This window comes from Tursiops truncatus, chromosome 12 (genome assembly GCF_011762595.2).
Source record: "Tursiops truncatus isolate mTurTru1 chromosome 12, mTurTru1.mat.Y, whole genome shotgun sequence".
NCBI lineage: Eukaryota > Metazoa > Chordata > Mammalia > Artiodactyla > Delphinidae > Tursiops > Tursiops truncatus.
The window spans coordinates 29744348-29766202 of record NC_047045.1 but is presented as its reverse complement, the minus strand read 5'-3'; the positions used below and the strand labels follow the sequence as shown (position 1 = coordinate 29766202).

At 34.8% G+C, this 21855-nt stretch overlaps 1 long non-coding RNA gene across 1 annotated transcript in view; it reads right to left on the bottom strand.

The window, feature by feature from the left end:
• The window catches only part of LOC117314474 (uncharacterized), a 300856-nt gene that overhangs the window by 210191 nt on the left and 68810 nt on the right, over window positions 1-21855 (bottom strand). Inside the window, exon 3 of the long non-coding RNA XR_004529218.2 lies at window positions 16755-16917. This is a non-coding gene — a long non-coding RNA (uncharacterized lncRNA). The remainder of the gene's footprint in view (window positions 1-16754; window positions 16918-21855) is intronic.

Sequence of the window (21855 nt, the reverse complement as noted above, 5' to 3'; positions counted from 1 at the left end):
TAGTAGTGTGTATATGTGAATCCCAAACTCCTAATTTTATCCACCCTTCCCTTTGGCAACCATAAACTTGTTTTCTACATCTTATTTTTTTAATCTCTCCCTGAAAGCACTTGAAGATCAAGATTTCTCCCTTTGTTGCTTATCCATTGTCTTGCATATATTTGGAGATGATTTTGGTTTAATCCTACAATCTTCACTCTAAATATATGATTTGGTTAACTATTATCCCAACCAAGTGGAAAATAAAAGCATATTTTAAACAGAAAATATCAGCAAAAAGGAAACATGAGCTCTTTTAGTAATATGTTTGCCTAAAGAAATATAAGGCTTCAGCCTACATCATGACTACAATGGGTGATTGAGCCCCTATTATTTGGCAATTCTCTCATAAAACCATCTGGAAATCTGCCAAAGATCTTATATACAAATACAAGAGTAGGGGAGAGGAAAAACCCAAACTATTATTTTCTCTCATTATTTCTGGCCTGGATTCTGAATAATTCCTTAAAGTTATTTTAAAATATTATAGTTTATGGCTTAGTTTTTCAGAAAGAAGTAAGAATAAATTTTTAAAAATTGATATCTCAAAGTTCTTTTTTTCAGTATCTCCTTAAGGAAGTAATTTTTACCGGATTACATAAAAGCAGAGGTTAGTAATCAACTTTTAATATATTTGATACTAGAAATACCAGCTATGAAATCTCAAGCTCCAAACCCTACATTATCTCCTATTTAAGTACAATGATGACAGTATATTCCAGCATTAATTTCTATATCAGAGAATCATTCAAAGCTCTAAATTTAATACAACTAACAAAATAAGATATTATAAAAATGGCAGAATTTCAAAAGAAGACTGCTATAAATAAATAAATAAGTATACCTTTAGGATCAAACATCTTCCTTTGCATACAGAGTTACATAAACCAAATAAAAGCCTTAATTTGTCACAAATACTGATATATTAATAGAGCAATGTTCTTAGGTTCCATACCCTGATAATTCTAAAGTTCTCTTGATACCTAAGTAACTAAAACCCTTTGATTAGGGTTTACCACAAATGGTTTATTCATCCTTTCTTCCATCCATTCAACCTTTATTATTTCTCTCTGGGTGTTTGACCCTAGGTATACAAAGAAAATAAGATACGGACAATTTGATGTTCATGGTCTGAGAGAACAAAGCATATAAAGAAATAACTACAGTTTAGTGTGGCAAATACTATGATAGAAACATGTGCAAAGGATAGATTTGGAGCACAGTGGAGGGAACAATTTTCTTTATCTGGAGAGTTAAGAGAGAGTTCACAAAAGAAAAAACATTTGATCTGGAACTAGAACCATGAGAAGCCTTCCACACTGAATTTACTCTTATCAAAAGGAGATTCCTGGGGTGCTTAGGAATTTTTATTTCAAAGATAGATATTTATAATAGAATACTGTATTTTTTTAAGTTCCTAAAAGTATCAAGAGATATTCAAAACAGAATTTTGAAATGTAACAACATGACTTCGTATCAACTTAATTATATGACAAAAAGCATAATTACCACAACTACAACCTTAAGTCAACAAAAACAGAAATCATTTAGCCTGAGTTTGAAAGGGGAAAAGTAAGAATTAGGATCTTCTTCTACCAAGCAGTGAGAACTAGCTCTAAGATCCTGTGAAAGAAGTCTCAAAAATAAAAACCACTAGCCAATGAAGAGCAAAGACTCAGAATATTTTCAGGATGTAGGATCTACCTACTGCTGTGGTAGGGAGCAGGAATAAGGATGTATCTTTCAACTCTGGGGACTCTACAATATTCCACGCTGTAGTCGCTAAATGCCAGATGCCCTTTAGTGGTTCCCTTATGACTCCCACCTCTGAGGTAAGAATCAATAAGGAACACACACACAGAAGGATAAACCCCAAAGTTTCCAAAACACAGAGTCTGGTAGACATCTGTGGACCTGGTTAGGCTTGTTGAATGTGAACTGATTCTAGTATGATCTTAGTGGTCCAAGAAGCACATTCCCTCTTAAGATTTCTAAAATAGCTCTCTGCCTTTCAATGAATCCATTGCTAAAGTTCATTTTTTATAGCACGTCAGTTGCTGAAACAGTGATAATGATAGTTTTTAATTAACCCAGAAAGTTCAGAGGAGCAAGGAAGTAAAATGTGCCTTGGCTCCAGAGCATAAGCCAACTTTATAGATGAGTAATGTTAAAACTTCTCATTTGCCAGAAGCATCTTCTGGCTGCATTCAGAAGCAGGACACCAACATCTACAAGACATTTGACAAACCATTTTTTTTGAAGTCTCCCCAGGGAATGAGGTTCTCCATTGTACTGTGAATAGCCATTTCCATGGAAAGACTAATGTATATTTCACATAATCTCCTGCTTCTAAATTCTTCTTGGTATTCTCTTCCTTTAAATAATAAAACTAAAATAAATCTATGCATCTAAATGTTAAGAAAAAAGATAACTCAATCTTCATAGTTGAACATTTCCCACTCTTCTCATTGTGTCCACAAAAGAGGAAAAACATTCTCAGTCCGAGAGCCTAGGAAATGTTATCAAACACTGCCTACAATTAATTTTTACGTTAGCCAGTTATACTTTTAAATTTTTCAGAAACTGTACAGATCAGATGTTGCACAATTGGTCTTTTGGTGTATCTCAGGACATATGAGAAGGAATTCCAGAAAACTTGGTAACTGCCACTTTCTCAAATGCCACAGAGAGATATTTTTGGCCCAACGTGAGTCCTACTGGGAAGCTGAAAGTGATGGGCAAGGAGTTTATTCAGGTCCAAGTACACTGTACACTGTACATTCTGGACTCTATGATTATGAGATTAATGATGTACCCTGGCCCGGGTATGAAAATACCAGCACATATCCCAGCAAAGTTGTATCCTGAAATGTTTTAACCTCTCATAATTAAGGTTGGGCCATAACGGGAACATTTGAGCTTCCAGAAGTTCTGAACTGACCTTTATTAACCCAGACCTATCATCTGCAATTGTGTGAAATACTTCGAGGAGACCCAGAAACACCCCAGTCTGTCACTGGAGATTACTGCTGATATTTCTGCTCTGTTACTGTCCTCTGCAGGACTTATATCAGAGTTTCCCAAATGGTAAATTGTAGCACATTAGTATACATCCAGTGGTTTAGAGGTATATGTAGAAATGCTGGTCCACTCAGACTTTGGGACTGGAGTTCCCCCATTGGATGGCTTTGACCTCAATAAGCATTTTCCAGGACTCCTCAGAGAAGGGTCAGAGATTAGGATCAGGCTCACCTTGTGTACCCACAGATGGAGAGCATAAGATGTGAAAACATGCACTTACCACTCCTTTATGGCATCATGAGCTTCCCCAGAGAGGTGGTCTATTACCTGGATATCTGCATTAACATCCTGGGGCGGACCACATCACACCTCATCTTGCTCAAGAGGCCTAGGGAGCTGATGGAAGAGCTCACACCCAAGAAGTAAAGGACCACAGCCCAACTGTTCAAATTACAGAGGAGAGATGGGGGAACTCCAATCTCTTTCTACCCTTATATTCAATACATCTGTATGTTTGTGCCCATTTAGGGGCATTCAAGCTGGCTACAGAGTAAAAATGCATGTACATTCTGCAGTTAGAACTTGATTGTTGTTTTGAAATCTTTGCTATAAAAATGCACAATTGGGGCTTCCCTGGTGGCGCAGTGGTTGAGAGTCCACCTGCCGATGCAGGGGACACGGGTTCGTGCCCCGGTCTGGGAAGATCCCACATGCCGCGGAGCGGCTGGGCCCGTGAGCCATGGCCGCTGAGCCGGCGCGTCCGGAGCCTGTGCTCCGCAACTGGAGAGGCCGCAACAGTGAGAGGCCCGCGTACCGCAAAAAAAAAAAAAAAAATTAAAAATGCACAATTGGATTTGAATTCGCCACGATAAATATTAGCATTACATCTGCCATTGAAAGAAAAATAATAGCCATATGATTTTTTAAATATTCATTTTAATTGTTGAAAAATTTGGGTTGCTATAAAAATAAGAGTTTTAAAACAAAGTTTTTATCTATACTATGTAACTGTCAAGTATTGAAGAGATAGCATTAAAATGCCTTCATCAGAAATTATATGTTCATTAAAGCTTATTAAAGCTTTATTAAAGTTTATTAAAATTTTGGTAAGGTTTATTTGAAAGTTTTACATACCTTCAACTTTCACCTTTTTAAATATTTTGTACTTATTTCTCCTATCATAATTATATAACATAAAGAAAACAATTTTTCTTTACCAAGCCCCATGTTAGATGACTTTTCAAAGCTCCTCCATTTTACCCCTGGGTACCAAATACATCATCTTTTATGCATTCTGTGATGTAGATACTTGGAAAGCACTTCTTTAGATATGTAAACTTTGCCTGATTTAACAGGTTTGGTTTATGTCTGGCCTAGTCATCAACCTGAAACTGCAATTGACATTTGTCAAGATAATGGTCAGCAGGGCATAACTCAAATATTCCAAGACCTCATCAGCATCAAGTTATAAATTAGATAAAAACAATATGCAAAACCAGTTATCACAGCTTTAATATATCTCTCATCTCAGTTCTCGATGATTTAAGAGACCCTAGTAGAATCATTCCCAACATCTTATTCACAAATCAGGCAAATTCAGTTTGTAGCTTTATCACCATTGGTTATTGAAGACCACCATTCACTAACACCTGCAGCCCTACCTATGCCACTCCAGTGACCCCTCTCCAGGCCACACAAACAATTCATCCAAACCAATTATCTCTAGGAACAAATTAGATGAGGTACCAAATGCTCTGATATGTCCAAATAATACCTTGGGTGGTTAGCTTAGGATGTTAACAAACTTCATGGTTGGCCAAGCTTGCTTAATAAATGCTAACAGTACCAAATACGTTTGTAAAAACTGAAAAAGCAAAAAGGTCTTGGCATAGTTCATTATAATTTTTCTGTCTCAGAGGAAAGGAAATTCGTAAGGCACAGTTCCATGTTCCAAGGCTACATTGCTATTCCATGATTACACTATAAAAGTCTCTCCAAATATTTAAGGAAATTGAACCATACCTAAATCAATCGGTACACTCAGGCAAACTTTTCCAACCCACGTGATCTGAGCATTACCAGAAATTAGATATTCAATTGATTTGGGACTAATCTGTAGTATTTGTGGACTATTAATTATTCAACAAAACTGCATGAAAGAAACTTTATACATGCTCTTAAAATTGTACCAGATATGTAAAAATCAAAAACTCAGTATGAATCATGCCACTTGCATACTTATATACACAAGGACTACAAGTTAGAGACTAAAATCCTCAGCATGGCTTGCCAGTCCTTTCTTTTTCTGCCCGGGGTCTTCTTTCCATCCTCTACCTCATGTCAGCTTTGTTGGCACCCTGAACACACCAAACACTCTCAGATACCTTTCCCTCTTTCTGGAAAATCATTTTCCTCTCATTTATTTCATAAATTTCAACTCATCTCTCAAGAAGCATCATAAGAATTGCCTCCTTTGAAAGTTTCTCTGTCTTCTTGATCTACCAAAGGGATTTATACTATAATCATTTGTTTGCATTTCCTTTTCCTCTACTTTTTGGTGAATGCTTTGATGTTGTCCTCTGAAACACTGATCGAGTACATGCCCTGTGTGGCTGCAGGATGGGAGAAGGGTGGATTTAAAAAAATGTATTGAGCACCAGATAGGAGTTTGGCACAGCACTCAGGTCTAGATATCGTACATATATCCTTACTCTTTAACATTACTAGGGATGTATCATTATCCAATTCAAAACATATTCCAGCTGGTTAGAGAGCTAAATGTAAAAAGTCACACTATCAAAACTTTAGAAGACAATATAAGGAAAATGGCTTTCTATGTTTAAAGGTAAAAGAAAAAAACATAAAGAAAAAGATCAGTTTGGCTACGTATAAGTTTAAATTTGTGCACAAACAAAGGTGTTTAAAAAAACTGTTGAAGGAATGAATGTTCAACCTGGAAGAAATTTTAGTCACTCATTAGCTTCATAAACACAGATTTTTCATCAGCAGCATGGTCAAAAGTTTGGACAAAAATACACGTAGGTAAGCTTTTTTCATTGTAAATGTTCAAAGGTAGTACCTTTGAAAAACTGTCACCAAGGTACACAGGAATTAATTTTCCTGTAATAGTCATTCATTGATCTTCAACATAATTTCAGGAAAATAGTTGGCATTAATTTAAAATTTACCAGGAGGAGGAATAAATATGTGCCAGTTCATTCCCATCTAGCAGTCTGGAATAAGAAGCTCATGACTAAGAGCTAACTGAAAACTTTTGACGCCTTAACAGAGCATTCTAAACAACCCACAAAACAGTCATAGTATCCTGGTAAATAAATGCATATACATGTATACTTGTATATACTTCATGAATATTTATATACACATGATATCTGCTATAGAACTATTCTTGGAGTCTGTAATGTCATACTGCCTTAAGTAAAGCCCCTTATAATGAAGTGATTCAGTATCTGAAGCCTGTAATACAACACTCAGTAAAGATGAGCCTTAGATAGAATTTTGTTCTATGGTAAATAGTAGCATAATGACATTCCTATGTATTTTAATAAATGTTCACAAAATGATCCCATAGGTTAAAGTAAAAATTCATGTTTTTCTGTTAATAGCATCTAATTGCTTGCATAGGAACTAAACCTCCAAGACCTCTATCTTGAATACAGTAATAACAGTTTGACTTTTTTAAATGTTCATAAACATTGCATAGGGAATCTGAAGTGCTCAAGGTAGATGTCTTGAAAAAAGTGGAGCATAATCACTCTTAAAATTCTATTTTATGAATTGATATCTCCATTTCGAAATAAATTAAAATGACTGACATATTTACTACTGGCACATTAAACATTCAGCTAATTAAATAGCTCTAGTATTCCAAATAATGGTTGAACTTCTTTACTCCTACAGAAAAATAAATTGCCATACAGTTTGTCAAAGATATTCAAGGAAGAGAATGCTAAGAAGAATGATGAAAACATGACCATCAGTCTTCCTCACATTAAAAGAATATACATCTTATCATAGTGTATTATACTTTCAAATAAATAAGCATTCATGTTGTAGTTTTTACAGATTGCCCTAAAACCGAAATAAAAGAGTTCTCCAAAACCACATGAATATGTATACGATATATTTTTTTAAATAGCAACTGCAAAACCTCTGTCGTAGTCTCATATAATATGTTAAGCACTTCTTTCAGAAATGGAAAAGTAACATATCTGCAGATAATGGGAAGGAGAAAGCCCGAGGTCAATGCTCCCCATAAGCAACACTGCTGATGAGAAGAAAATCACCAACATCTTTAATCTAGAATTGAGTGAGATCTTCCTCTTTACGTAATCATTTAAATGAGAAAATGCTCATATCTTTCTATTCTTTTCTGTTGGTCTTTTAAAAATAGAATCATAAGGCTCTTAGAGTCCCCTGCCTCTTATAGGTCCATTCCAAAGAGAATTCTAGGTGAATAATGTGTATATTACATGTGATTTATCCTGTTCTTAGTAAAAATGGGAAACAAATTAGGAGTTTTCTAACAAAAAACAACTTCTTACATACCAGAAAATAATTTAGTCAGCTTTAGCCACATTGTCTTTAAATAAAGGGGTACTTCAGGGTTCAGGTGCTTCAGTGTCATGCACAGTACCTAAATGTCATTTCTAATGCTCCCTAAAGCTATTGTTTCTTTTGATTTATTTCATAATTATGTTTCTTAAACTAGGTAACAAAGAAAACTCAGTATCAAATATTGGTTAGTGTTTGGGCTTTTATTTTAACTTACTTTTTATAATAATGTATCATCAGACATGCTTTCTAACTTTTTTTAACTTTATATCCATGATCAGTGATTCCTCTAAGTATTTCTTCTCATCTCTAAGTGCACTGCCCAGCCCGTTCTAACTTGCTGTTAGAAAACGAAAGATTTTGGTGCATACTGGACTACAGAAGGCAGTTAAACTCAAATGAGAACTTTAAGTCCAATTTAACCCAGTAACCCTGGCCAGACAATCCCTAAATACATATTATGTCTATTTCTGCTGAATCATAACGGGATTAGTTCTTTTCTAATGAGTATGTTAATAAAAATGCACTAAGGCCACTGGAACACGCTCCAATTTTTACCAAAAAGAAAAATCAAAGCAGAATTGAAAAAAAGTGGGAGAAGTGGGGTGAAAACAAAACCTGGTGCTCATAAACTCACAGGCAGAGATCAGCTGATGCTTGGAAGAGCACAGAAATAAGGGAAATTTGCACATGGAGACTACAGCTGCTGCAATTTAAGGCAGTTACACCTTAACGCAATGACTGTGTGGAGTAAGGCACGACAGTTTTCTATGCCTTCCCTTTTGCCTGACATTTAGTTTTGGTTAAGAGGGGCACTTGGAGTAAGAGAAATAGTTTACCTATTCAAAATTTAGGGGCTTCCCTGGTGGCGCAGTGGTTGAGAGTCCGCCTGCCGATACAGGGGACACGGGTTCGTGCCCCGGTCCGGGAAGATCCCACATGCCGCGGAGCTGTTTGGCCTGTGAGCCATGGCCGCTGAGCCTGCGCGTCCGGAGCCTGTGCTCCGCAACGGGAGAGGCCGCAACAGTGAGAGGCCCGCGTAAAAAAAAATTTACCCAGAGCTAGAAATTAGAAAAATAGACTCCTGAACTGGTCAGTATATTAATAAAAACAAATATTTTATTTATAGAGGAAAATGTGTATTCTTTACTCAAGAAGTTGTCATTTCCTTTTTCATTTCTCATCTGCTTTTGCTTTTTATAATCTTAATAAGCATGGTTATTTATGCCAGATTGGCACCAGCAAATTAGAAAAAAAGAGGAAATAGTACACTGACAGAAAAATGTGACAAATAGCATAAGACTGAAAAACAAAAAGTAGGCTCAAGAATTGTCAGTAAAGCAATATGGGATCAATTAGCATGAGCAACAAAAAAATTCAATAGGCCCTGAGGACAATAAAACAGTATCATTTATAACAATTATCTAAGACTTGTTTAAATAAGTCAAGAATGGGTAAAAGTTAATTCTGAAATATCTTTAATTCTTAGGGGAAAAATTTGCATTATTCAGAAAATGGCTATCTAAAGTGGCTCATTCACCAAGAATTCTGGATAGCTAAGCTATAGATGCATCATAAATATAAACAATTGATTTATATATTAATATAAACCTTTGAATTCCTATTAAATCTTGAGAAGTTAACATAGTTCTCTTTTCAACTTTGGATACTGAATAACAGTAATAATGAAAGCACACATAAACCTATATGGTTTTTTGGGTTTGTTTCGTTTGAAACACTCCAGTAATGAGTTGTACACTTTGAGAAGCTGTCTTAATCCTTTGAATATTACTAGGGGTTAACTTAGGACATTGAAATAAATAGCGATTTACTCTAGTGGAAGGTAAAGTTATTTGAGTTAGCAAAACGTATTTTGTAAATTTCTTCGAGGACAAATAACATTAGCTTAGGGGAACAAAAATCTGAGGATGATCTTATTATTCAGTAATGAAACACATGAAAATGTGAAGCTTCTTAGTATCAACCTGATAATATGTCTGACTTAAAAAAAAAAAAAAACTTCTATTAAGTTTTTAGAGAAAGTGTTCCATAAATATATAAAATTATATTACTTTAAATTTATTTACATTCAGTTTTGTGTTTTATACTTTCATTTAATATTCTTGAGGGAGTAAATTCAGAAGCACAGAGATACTGATCTCTTCTCAATTTATTTATAATTTAATCACAAGCCTAACTGAAGTATATTGGCACTAATGGTTTTATTTTGAGCAGAATAATGTTACCTTTACAAGAAAAGCAATTTAAGTCAGTGTAAGATTTGGTTATACTCTCATATATTGCTTCATGAAAATAGGAATAAAATGATACGAACTTTCAGAACAATTGGACAGCATTTGAAACGTGCATACATTTTAACCTAGTCATTTCTCCTAAGGAAATAAAGAAGTGAACGAAGATGAGTTTAAAAGACTATTCATTATAACATTATTTTTTTAAAAGATTTTTTTGATGTGGACCATTTTTAAAGCCTTGATTGAATCCGTTAAAATATTGCTTCTGTTTTATGCTTTGGCTCCTTGGCTGCAAGGCATGTGGGATCCTAGCTCCCTGACCAGGGATCAGACCCACACCCCCTGCACTGGAAGGCGAAGTCTCAACCACTGGACCACCAGGGAAGTCCCCATATAGCATTATTTTTAATGAGAAAAAAAAAAAGGGAAAACAATCTCAAATGTATTAGAAGAGGTGAATTTGTTTTAAAAAATGTGGCATATCCACATAATAGAATATTATATGTTTATTTGAAATATTAATTTATATTTATTTTGAGAAAGCTTTCATGATTTATTATGTGAGAAGAAACAGGCAGAAAGTCATATGCACTCTCTGATTCCAGTTTTTAAAGGATGGTTGTCTGTTTAGAATGATTTTTAAAACACATACATCAAAATGTTAACAGTAATTATGCCTGGATGATATGTATTTTCCTTTTTTCTATATTTTCATAATTTTTCAATGAGCGTGTATATATTTTATAAACATAGAAAAACATAACTACTGCAAAAAAAAGACTTGTTTTGGTTTACTGTATTGTTAAACATGCAAATAGCTACTAATTAAGGTTAACCCAAAAGTATCTCATGTTGATCAAGCTTAATTTCATAAAATCGCTATGTCTAACTGACCCATAGGCTTTTGTTGACTTCACCAAGACTAATGCCATCTTCTAACCTGGTATGCATCTTTGATCTTCCCTTTATCTCAAGACTAAGGAAGCAAATAGCCCCCTGCCCTCCATCTGCTCACATTAGCCAACCCTTACATCCCCTAGGAACCAGTACAAGTGCCTCCTCCTATGCAAAGTCCCCTGACTACGCCGCCCCCCTGCAGAGCAGTCACTTCTTGCTTTCTGCTCCCCTAGACAACAGGCACATTTCATTCCTGCATCTCCCATTCTGAACTATAATCATCTCTTGACCTCTTGGCTCCAACTAGACTGTGAGGTCCTCCAGACAGGAATTATATCTTATTCATCTCTGTACCACAAGAATTTAAACCCCATATGGCAGGTGGATGCAGTAAATATTCACTAAATGAAATAATTAATCTATTTAAATCTCCACGATCATTCAGTTTTTTATGGAATTAAATAAGAGAAAAGATATAATAAACCCAGCCCCTAGGACCATGCCTCACACAAAAAGTTGAAAAATACCTGATTGGTGAATGACCATTATCAATACAGCAATCACTTTAAAAATTAAGCATTTATTTTTCTCACATGATTTGCTAATTTCAAGACATTTGAAAAAATACATGAGAATTCTGAGGCAAAAATAAAGAGGAAAAATTAAATGCCTACACACACCACTATATTTATGTTTGTTCTCTTTCATTTATATTGAAATAATTTTACTAAAGTTGTAAATTAAATTTAGCATTCTTAAGAAAAAAGGAAGATGAATATCCATCTTTATGCTGCATTTACTAGCTTGAATTAGCCAGGCACATAGGAAACCGTTGAAAGAATGTTCATAACATTTGACCCCTAATTTCACTTGGGAGAATCAGTATTATACAAATAATCCATTGTGTATTTTAAAATGCATTAATATATATAAAATAGAGTGTTAATATTTATATATACAATCATACAAAGTAGCCGTCAAATAATAGATTAATGGCCAAGTAATAGAAAACCCTTCCACAACATAGACTATTAAGCAGCATTAAATATTACAGTTCTTAATAACAGGGAAATTCTTTCACTAAAGTAGTAAGTGATTAACTCACAAAACATATTTATCTATCCAACATGAGCTTTAATAAGTAAAAATATATAGACGAAAAGACTATATGGAACCTACAACAGTGGTCACTTTAGGGAATTCAGATAATGAATACATTTCTGTATCATGTTTTCAATGATTAGCATGTCTTTATTTATTTATTTTTAACATCCTTGTTGGAGTATAATTGCTTTACAATAGTGTGTTAGTTTATGCTTTAGAACAAAGTGAATCAGCTATACATATACATATATCCCCATATCTCTTCTCTCTTGAGTCTCCCTCCCTCGCACTCTCCCTATCCCACCCCTTTAGGTGGTCACAATGCACTGAGCTGATCTCCCTGTGCTATGCGGCTGCTTCCCACTAGCTAGCTATTTTACATTTGGTAGTGTATATATGTCCATGCCACTCTCTCACTTTGTCCCAGCTTACCCTTCCCCCTCCCCATGTCCTCAGGTCCATTCTCTAGTAGGTCTGCGTCTTTATTCACATCTTGCCCCTAGGTTCTTCATAACCATTTTTTTTTTTAGATTCCATATATATATGTTAGCATACAGTATTTGTTTTTCTCTTTCTGACTTACTTCACTCTGTATGACAGACTCTATGTCCATCCACTTCACTACAAACAACTCAATGTCGTTTCTTTTTATGGTTGAGTAATATTCCATTGTATATATGTGCCACATCTTCTTTAACCATTCATCTGTCGATGGACACAAAGGCTGCTTCTATGTCCTGGCTATTGTAAATAGAGCAGCAATGAACATTATGGTACATGACTCTTTTTGAATTATGGTTTTCTCAGGGTATATGCCCAGTAGTGGGATTGCTGGGTCATATGGTAGTTCTATTTTTAGTTTTTTAAGGAACCTCCATACTATTCTCCATAGTGCCTGTATCAATTTACATTCCCACCAACAGGGCAAGAGGGTTTTACTTTATAATTACAGGGAATAAATACATAGGGAGAAACATGTAACAGAATGTTCCTATTTTTCCCTAGCTGTTAAAATTATGGCTTTTAGAGCAGAAGCAAGAAGGACTATAATCCTGCAGCCTGTGCAACAAAACCCATATTCACAGAAAGACAGACAAGATGAAAAGGCAGAGGGCTATGTACCACATGATGGAACAAGATAAAACCCCAGAAAAACAACTAAATGAAGTGGAGATAGGCAACCTTCCAGAAAAAGAATTCAGAATAATCATAGTGAAGATGATCTAGGACCTCAGAAAAAGAATGGAGGCTAAGATTGAGAAGATGCAAAAAATGTTTAACAAAGACCTAGAAGAATTAAAGAACAAACAAACAGAGATGAACAATACAATAAATTGAAATGAAAAATACATGAGAAGGAATCAATAGCAGAATAACTGAAGCAGAAGAACAGATAAGTGACCTGGAAGACAGATGGTGGAATTCACTGCTGCAGAACAGAATAAAGAAAAAAGAATGAAAAGAAATGAAGACAGCCTAAGAGACCTCTGGGATAACATTAAACGCAACAACATTCACGTTATAGGGGTCCCAGAAGGAGAAGAGAGAGAGAAAGGACCCGAGAAAATATTTGAAAAGATTATAGTAGAAAACTTCCTTAACATGGGAAAGGAGATAGCCACCCAAGTGCAGGAGGCGCAGAGAGTCCCATACAGGATAAACCCAAGGAGAAACACGCCGAGACACATAGTAATCAAATTGGCAAAAATTAAAGACAAAGAAAAATTACTGAAAGCAGCAAGGGAAAAATGACAAATAACATATATGGGAACTCCCATAAGGTTAACAGCTGATTTCTCAGCAGAAACTCTACAAACCAGAAGGGAGTGGCATGACATATTTAAAGTGATGAAAGGGAAGAACCTATAACCAAGATCACTCTACTGGGCAAGGATCTCATTCAGATTGGATGGAGAAATCAAAAGCTTTACAGACAAGCAAAAGCTAAGAGAATTCAGCACCACCAAACCAGCTCTACAACAAACGCTAAAGGAACTTCTCTAAGTGGGAAAGACAAGAGAAGAAAAGGACCTACAAAAACAAACCCAAAACAATTAAGAAAACGGTAATAGGAACATACATATGGATAATTACCTTAAACGTGAATGGATTAAATGTTCCAACCAAAAGACACAAGTTCGCTGAATGGATACAAAAACAAGACCCATATATATGCTGTCTATAAGAGACCCACTTCAGACCTAGGGACACATACAAATTGAAAGTGAGGGGATGGAAAAAGATACTCCATGCAAATGGAAATCAAAAGAAAGCTGGAGTAGCAATTCTCATTCAGACAAAACAGACTTTAAAACAAAGACTATTACAAGAGACAAAGAAGGACACTACAGAATGATCAAGGGATCAATCCAAGAAGAAGACATAACAATTGTAAATATTTTTGCACCCAACATAGGAGCACCTCAATACATAAGGCAAATGCTAACAGCCAAAAAAAGGGAAAATCAACAGTAACACAATAATAGTAGGGAACTTTAACACCCCACTTTCACCAATGGACAGATCATCCAAAATGAAAATAAATAAGGAAACACAAGCTTTAAATGACACAACAGACCAGATAGATTTAATTGATATTATAGGACATTCCATTCAAAAACAGGAGATTACACTATCTTCTCAAGTGCACATGGAACATTCTCAGGATAGATCACATCTTGGGTCACAAATCAAGCCTCAGTAAATTTAAGAAAACTGAGATCATATCAAGCATCTTTTCTGACCACAACACTATGAGACTAGATATCAATTACAGGGGAAAAAACGTAAAACACACAAACACATGGAGTCTAAACAATATGTTACTAAATAACCAAGCGATCACTGAAGAAATCAAAGAGGAAATCAAAAAATACCTAGAGATGAAAGACAATGAAAACATGATGATCCAAAACCTATGGGATGCAGCAAAAGCAGTTCTAAGAGGGAATTTTATAACAATACAATCCTACCTCAAGAAACAACAAACATCTCAAATAAACAATCTAACCTTACACCTAAAGGAACTAGAGAAAGAAGAACAAACAAGAACCAAAGTTAGAAGGAAAGAAATCATAAAGATCAGATCAGAAATAAATGAAATAGAAACAAAGAAAACAATAGCAAAGATCAATAAAGCTAAAAGCTGTTTCTTTGAGAACATAAACAAAATTGATAAAGCATTAGCCAGACTCATCAAGAAAAAGAGGGAGAGGACTCAAATCAATAAAAATAGAAATGAAAAAGGAGAAGTTACAACAGACAATGCAGAAATACAAAGCATCCTAAGAGACTACTACAAGCAACTCTATGCCAATAAAATGGACAACCTGGAAGAAATGGACAAATTCTTAGAAAGGTATAACCTTCCAAGACTGAACCAGGAAGAAATAGAAAATACGAACAGACCAATCACAAGTAATGAAATTGAAACTGTGATTAAAAATCTTCCAACAAACAAAAGTCCAGGACCAGATGGCTTCACCAGTGAATTCTATCAAACATTTAGAGAAGAGCTAACACCCATCCTTCTCAAAGTCTTCAAAAAATTGCAGAGGAAGGAACACTCCCAAACTCATTCTATGAGGCTACCATCACCCTGATACCAAAACCAGACAAAGATACTACAAAAAAAGAAAACTACAGACCAATATCACTGATGAATATAGATGCAAAAATCCTCAATAAAATACTAGCAAACAGAATCTAACAACACATTAAAAGGATCATATACCATGATCAAGTGGGATTTATCCCAGTGATGCAAGGATTCTTCAATATACACAAATCAATCAATGTGATACATCATATTAACAAATTGAAGAATAAAAACTATATGATCCGAAGAGACAGACAACACCAAGAATTGGCTAGAATTTATAGAAAATGGAACCTGCATACATTGCTGAGAGGAATGTATAAGTGTGCAGGTGCTTTGGAAAACAGTCTGGCAGTTCTGTAAAAATGGAATTACTATTAAAAATAGAATAACTACATGAGCAGGCAATTCCAATCTTAAGTGTATACCCAAGACAACTGAGAACATATGTCTATATTAAAACTTTTACATGATTGCTTATAGCAGCAGCATTATTCATAGTACCCAAAAAAGTGGCAGTAACCTAAATATGAATGGATAAACAAACTGTGGTATACCCACTGGAGGAACTATTATTTGGCCATAAAAAGGAATGAAGTACTGACACATGCTTCAACAAGGATAAACCTTGAAAACATTATGCTAAGTAAAAGAAATCAGTCACAGAAGACCATATATTATATGAATCCCTTTATATAAAATGTCCCAAACAGGCAAATCCATAGAGACTGAAAACAGATTCATGGTTGCCAGGAGGTAGGGTAGGGGAAAATGGGGAGTGATTGCTGTTGGGTGTCAGGTTTATATTAGGGGTGAGGATAAGGCTCTGAAATTAGACAGTGGTGATAGTTGCATAATTCTGTGTAAATACTAAAACCCACTGCATAGTCCACCTTAAAAGGCTGAGTTTTACAGCATGTAAGTTATATCTCAACAATAACTATATATATATATCAAATATTTGAATTTTTCTGAGTCAAAATTCCTTACAAGTAAAACAAATGTCTCTTAGAATGGCTAAATTCTTAAGAATTTTTAAAATCAAATTTAAACTTGAAGCCAAAAAAATTAGTTATTTCAAAAACAACGTACAAAAAGCCTCATGGATATTTTCACTACAGCAGAACGCGCTGGGAGTCTGCAAATCAATTATGAGTGGTGTATAGAAAACAGTGATACTTAAAGCATTTTATTACCTACTACAGAGACTACAAAAGTGTAAGCAAACCATTCTCTTTCAAAATCAGCCTTGAAACAGTACTTACCAAGTACACTGCTCTTTGAAAGAAGGTGTAGTCTCCAGGATTTTGTGCACTGTGATGGTTTCCAACTCATCAGGGTCTAGCTGCTCCTTTTCAAAGGGCATTCCATGAACAGGACAACAGGAAGTGGACCAACTCCAGTCGGCTCATAGTAGCCTCCTGCTTCCTGAAACACATGGGACCACAAAGAGCACATTTTTGTCCATCCTGAGACAAATGGAACAAAGCATATTTTTCACATATACATGTTCTAACAAGAAAAAAAAATCAACAGAAATATGGAAACCAAGAAAAAACTGAAGAAAAATTCTTTTAAAAATATATAAAGAACTAACACAACATTGTAAAACAACTCGACTCCAATAGAAATTAATTTAAAATATATATAAAGAACATCATAGTTAATATCCTACTAGGTAAATCTGAGTTTAAATTACTGAGTTTTAATAAAACCACACACAAAAAAAATTTAAAAATAAAACCATATGATCATCTCAATAGATGCAGAAAAAGCTTTTGACAAAATTCAACACTGATTTATGATAAAAAACTCTCCAGACAGTGGGCATAGAGGAAACCTACCTCAACATAATAAAGGCCATATATGTCAACCCCCCAGCAAACATCATTCTCAATGGTGAAAAACTGAAACCATTTCCTCTAAGATTAGGCACAAGAAAAGGATGTCCACTCTCACCACTATTATTCAACAGAGTTTTGGAAGTCCTAGCCACGGCAATCAGAAGAAAAAGAAATAAAAAGAATACAAATTGGAAAAGAAATAAAACTGTCACTTATGCAGATGATATGATACTATACATAGAAAATCCTAAAGATGACACCAGAAAACTACTTGAGCTAATCAATGAATTTGGTAGAGTTGCAGGATACAAAATTAATGCACAGAAATCTCTTGCATTCCTATACGCTAATGATGAAAAATCTGAAAGCGAAATTAAGGAAACTCTCCCATTTACCATGGCAACAAAGAGAATAAAATACCTAGGAATAAACCTACCTAGGGAGACAGAAGAGCTGTATGCAGAAAACTAAAAGACACTGATGAAAGAAATTAAAGGTGATACCAACAGATGGAGAGATATACCATGTTCTTGGATTGGAAGAATCAATATTGTGAAAATGACTATACTACACAAAGCAATCTACAGATTCAATGCAATCCCCATCAAAATACCAATGGCATTTTTTACAGAACTAGAACAAAAAATCTTAAAATTTGTATGGAGACACAAAAGACCCCGAATAGCCAAAGCAATCTTGAGGGGAAAAAACAAGAGCTGCAGGAATCAGACTCCCTGACTTCAGACTACACTACAAAACTACACTAATCAAGACAATATGGTACTGGCATAAAAACAGAAATATAGATCAATAGAACAGGATAGAAAGCCCAGAGATAAACCCACACACCTATGGTCAACTAATCTATGACAAAGGAGGCAAGAATATACAATGAAGAAAAGACAGTCTCTTCAATAAGTGGTGCTGGGAAAACTGGACAGCTACATGTAAAAGAATGAAATTAGAACACTCCCTAATACCATACACAAAAATAAACTCAAAATGGATTAGAGACCTAAATGTAAGACCAGACACTATAAAACTCTTAGAGGAAAACATAGGAAGAACAGTCTTTGACATAAATCACGGCAAGATCTTTTCTGATCCACCTCCTAGAGTAATGGAAATAAAAACAAAAATAAAAAAATGGGACCTAATGAAACTTAAAAACTTTTGTGCAGCAAAGGAGACCATAAACAAGACGAAAAGACAACCCTCAGAATGGGAGAAAATATTTGCAAACGAATCAACTGACAAAGGATTAATCTCGAAAATATATAAACAGCTCATGCAGCTCAATATTAAAAAAATAAACAACCCAATCCAAAAATGGGCAGAAGACCTAAATAGACATTTCTCCAAAGAAGACATACAGATGGTCAAGATGCCCATGAAAAGCTGCTCAACATCACTAATTATTAGAAAAATGTAAATCAAAAGTACAATGAGGTATCACCTCACACCAGTTAGAATGGACATCATCAGAAAATCTACCAATAACAAATGCTGGAGATGGTGTGGAAAAAAGGGAACACTCTTGCACTGTTGGTGGGAATGTAAATTGATACAGCCACTATGGAGTACAGTATGGAGGTTCCTTAAAAAACTAAAAATAGAACTACCATACAACCCAGCAATCCCACTACTGGGCATATACCCAGAGAAAACCATAACTCAAAAAGACACATGCACCCCATTGTTCACTGCAGCATTATTTACAATAGCCAGGACATGGAAGCAACCTAAATGCCCATCGACAGATGAATGGATAAAGAAGATGGGGTACATATATACAATGGAATATTACTCAACCATAAAATGGAATGAAATTGGGTCATTTGTAGAGATGTGGATTGATCCAGAGACTGTCATACAGAGTGAAGTAAGTCAGAAAGAGAAAAACAAATATCGTATATTAATGCATATATGTGGAACCTAGAAAAATAGTACAGATGAACCGGTTTGCAGGGCAGAAATTGAGACACAGATGTAGAGGACTAACATATGGACATCAAGGGGGGAAAGTGGCGGGGGCAGGGTGGGGGGCTGTGATGATTTGGGAGATTGGGATTGACATGTATACACTAATATGTATAAAATGGATAACTAATAAGGACCTGCTGTATAAAAAAATATATAAAAATAAATTTAAAAAATTAAAAATTATGTTTTTTACTTCCTTCTTATGGTTTCCTATAATTTTCTACAAGAGTGTAATTTTATTTTTATAGTCAGAGTAAAAATAATGTTATTCTAAAAATGAGAGGAAAGTATTGTTTTATAACTATAAAAAAAATCTATCCTAAATGTGTGCAATGATTTAATTAAAATAGTTTTCACTAGAATGTCATTTATAGTAAAAATTTGGAAAAAAACCCTAAATGCTCAATAATAGAAACTTAAATAAATTATAGCATATCCATACAAAGGAATCTTACAGACAGCATTAAAAACAATGTTATAGGTAAATATTTAATAACATGGAAAGATATATGCCTAATATCATGCTCTTAAAAAAAGTTAGATAATGGTATTTATACCAATCTCTTTTTTATTAGTAAGCAAAAACATCTGTATAGAAAACAAAAGAATGGAAAGAAAGATTAAAACCAAATATCAATGTTATTTTCATTGGACAGTGGCACTGAAGATAAGTTTTAGCTTCTTTTTTTCCCTACCTATTTAAGTTCTAAGTTTTCTATAACAAACAAGTATCACTATGTAAAAAGAAAAAAGACCCATTAAATTATTTGCCCCAAAGTCAATTCCCTCAGGCATTTTGCATATAAACATACCCAGAAAGACATATAAAGACATTGACATTCAACACCAGATGTTATGTGAAGTGATTCTTAAATTTAGTTAAGGTCAAAATAGACTGACAACCAATACTTAAAATTTTCCAGGACACAACTATCTCTACGTTGATCTCTAGAAGCTGCTTTTAAGGTCTCAACTGAGTAATTGTCTAGGCATTTATACATACTAAAAACAGGGTCTGTTTGCTTTTTTTTTGAGAGAAAACATGGTCCCCAATTGCTGGAATCCTTTTTGTATACCACTGTGCAAGGTGCCCACCCTCCATTCAGCAGGTCATGTTCCCTTAATTTCAAAATGGCATGCCAACCCTTTCTCCAGAATACTGTGTAGATAAAACACAGTATCTGCATTTAAACCACAATACAGAGCATCTGTACTTCATTCACTTTGTAGAGAACTCAATCTTGCCTATGACTGAAGATTGAGATGATTAACATTTGTAAATTACTTCAGTTTAAGGAACATGTGAATCATAACTCCTACAGGTCAAGCTAGGTCACGAGAAATCAACATTTTTAGGGACTTCCCTGGCGGTCCAGTGGTTAAGATTCTGTGCTTCCATTGCAGAGGGTGCATGTTCAACCCCTGTGAGAGGAACTAAGATCCCACGTGCCTCAAGGCATGGCCAAAATAAATAAATAAACAAATGAAATTTTAAAAAAGAAATCAACATTTTTAGATGTACCTTAATCCTCTCACAAATGCTTTCTGTGCTTCTAAAATTCAAGATTCAGTTATACGTACTCAGCTTTGTCTGATAATAAAAGAAAATTCTATATGTCTAGGAGAACTCCATATTTTACCAAATCACAATTGAAGATACCCGTTACATTGCTAAATAGCCTTACTAAAAGGATCCAATTAATAAATTATTTTTAGACATTTATTAGACAAGCCAGGTAACCTATTGCCTTCTTCTGTGTGTGTGTGTGTATGTGTGTGTGTGTGTGTGTGTGTGTGTGTGTGTGTGTGTGTGTGTGTGTGTGTGTGTGTGTTACAAGGAAGCTCTGGGTCAAATTTCCAGATATTCTTACCTGAATTTTAAATATAAATAAGGTCTTGTTCATAAATTCACTTAAATCCTTTCTGGAGGTAATAAGTGCCTATATTTGGCAAGCTTGAGGAGATTTTAGAGGGTATCTAAAATTTTAGACCCTTGATTATTAAACTGTGCTTTGTGTAATCTTAAAGCTTCAAGATTCTCCAGGAACCACCATGAGAACCAGTGGATGAGGTCTTGGCTTCCAATTTCTGGTTCTAACTAGGAGGATTCAATCAGAGCAGCCAATCAGATTTTATTTACATATTAGAATTTAACACATGTATTTGATAAAAGCATTCCAAGGAGAAAAAATATTTTAAAAACATTTTACAGATGTAGAAACTAAAACCTACAGAAATTGAGAGAATATAAAACTATAAACACATTAATGATGGTGGTGATGATAATATGTTTACGTACATAGAATATTCATCATACCTAAAATTTCAAAAGATATTGTTGGTTATCTATTAAAGATGTGTAACTGGGATCAGCATTGGTGAGCACAGGAAAAGTAAAAGATAAAATGAGGAACAAAGTAGAGTTCCTAGCTGGGAATTGGTCCTTCTAGTTATCTTTCTTCCTCTGCAAGAAATCCATCCCCCTATCCTTATTCATGAGTGATGAGAATAGGGGAATGAAGATCAATGTATATTTGCT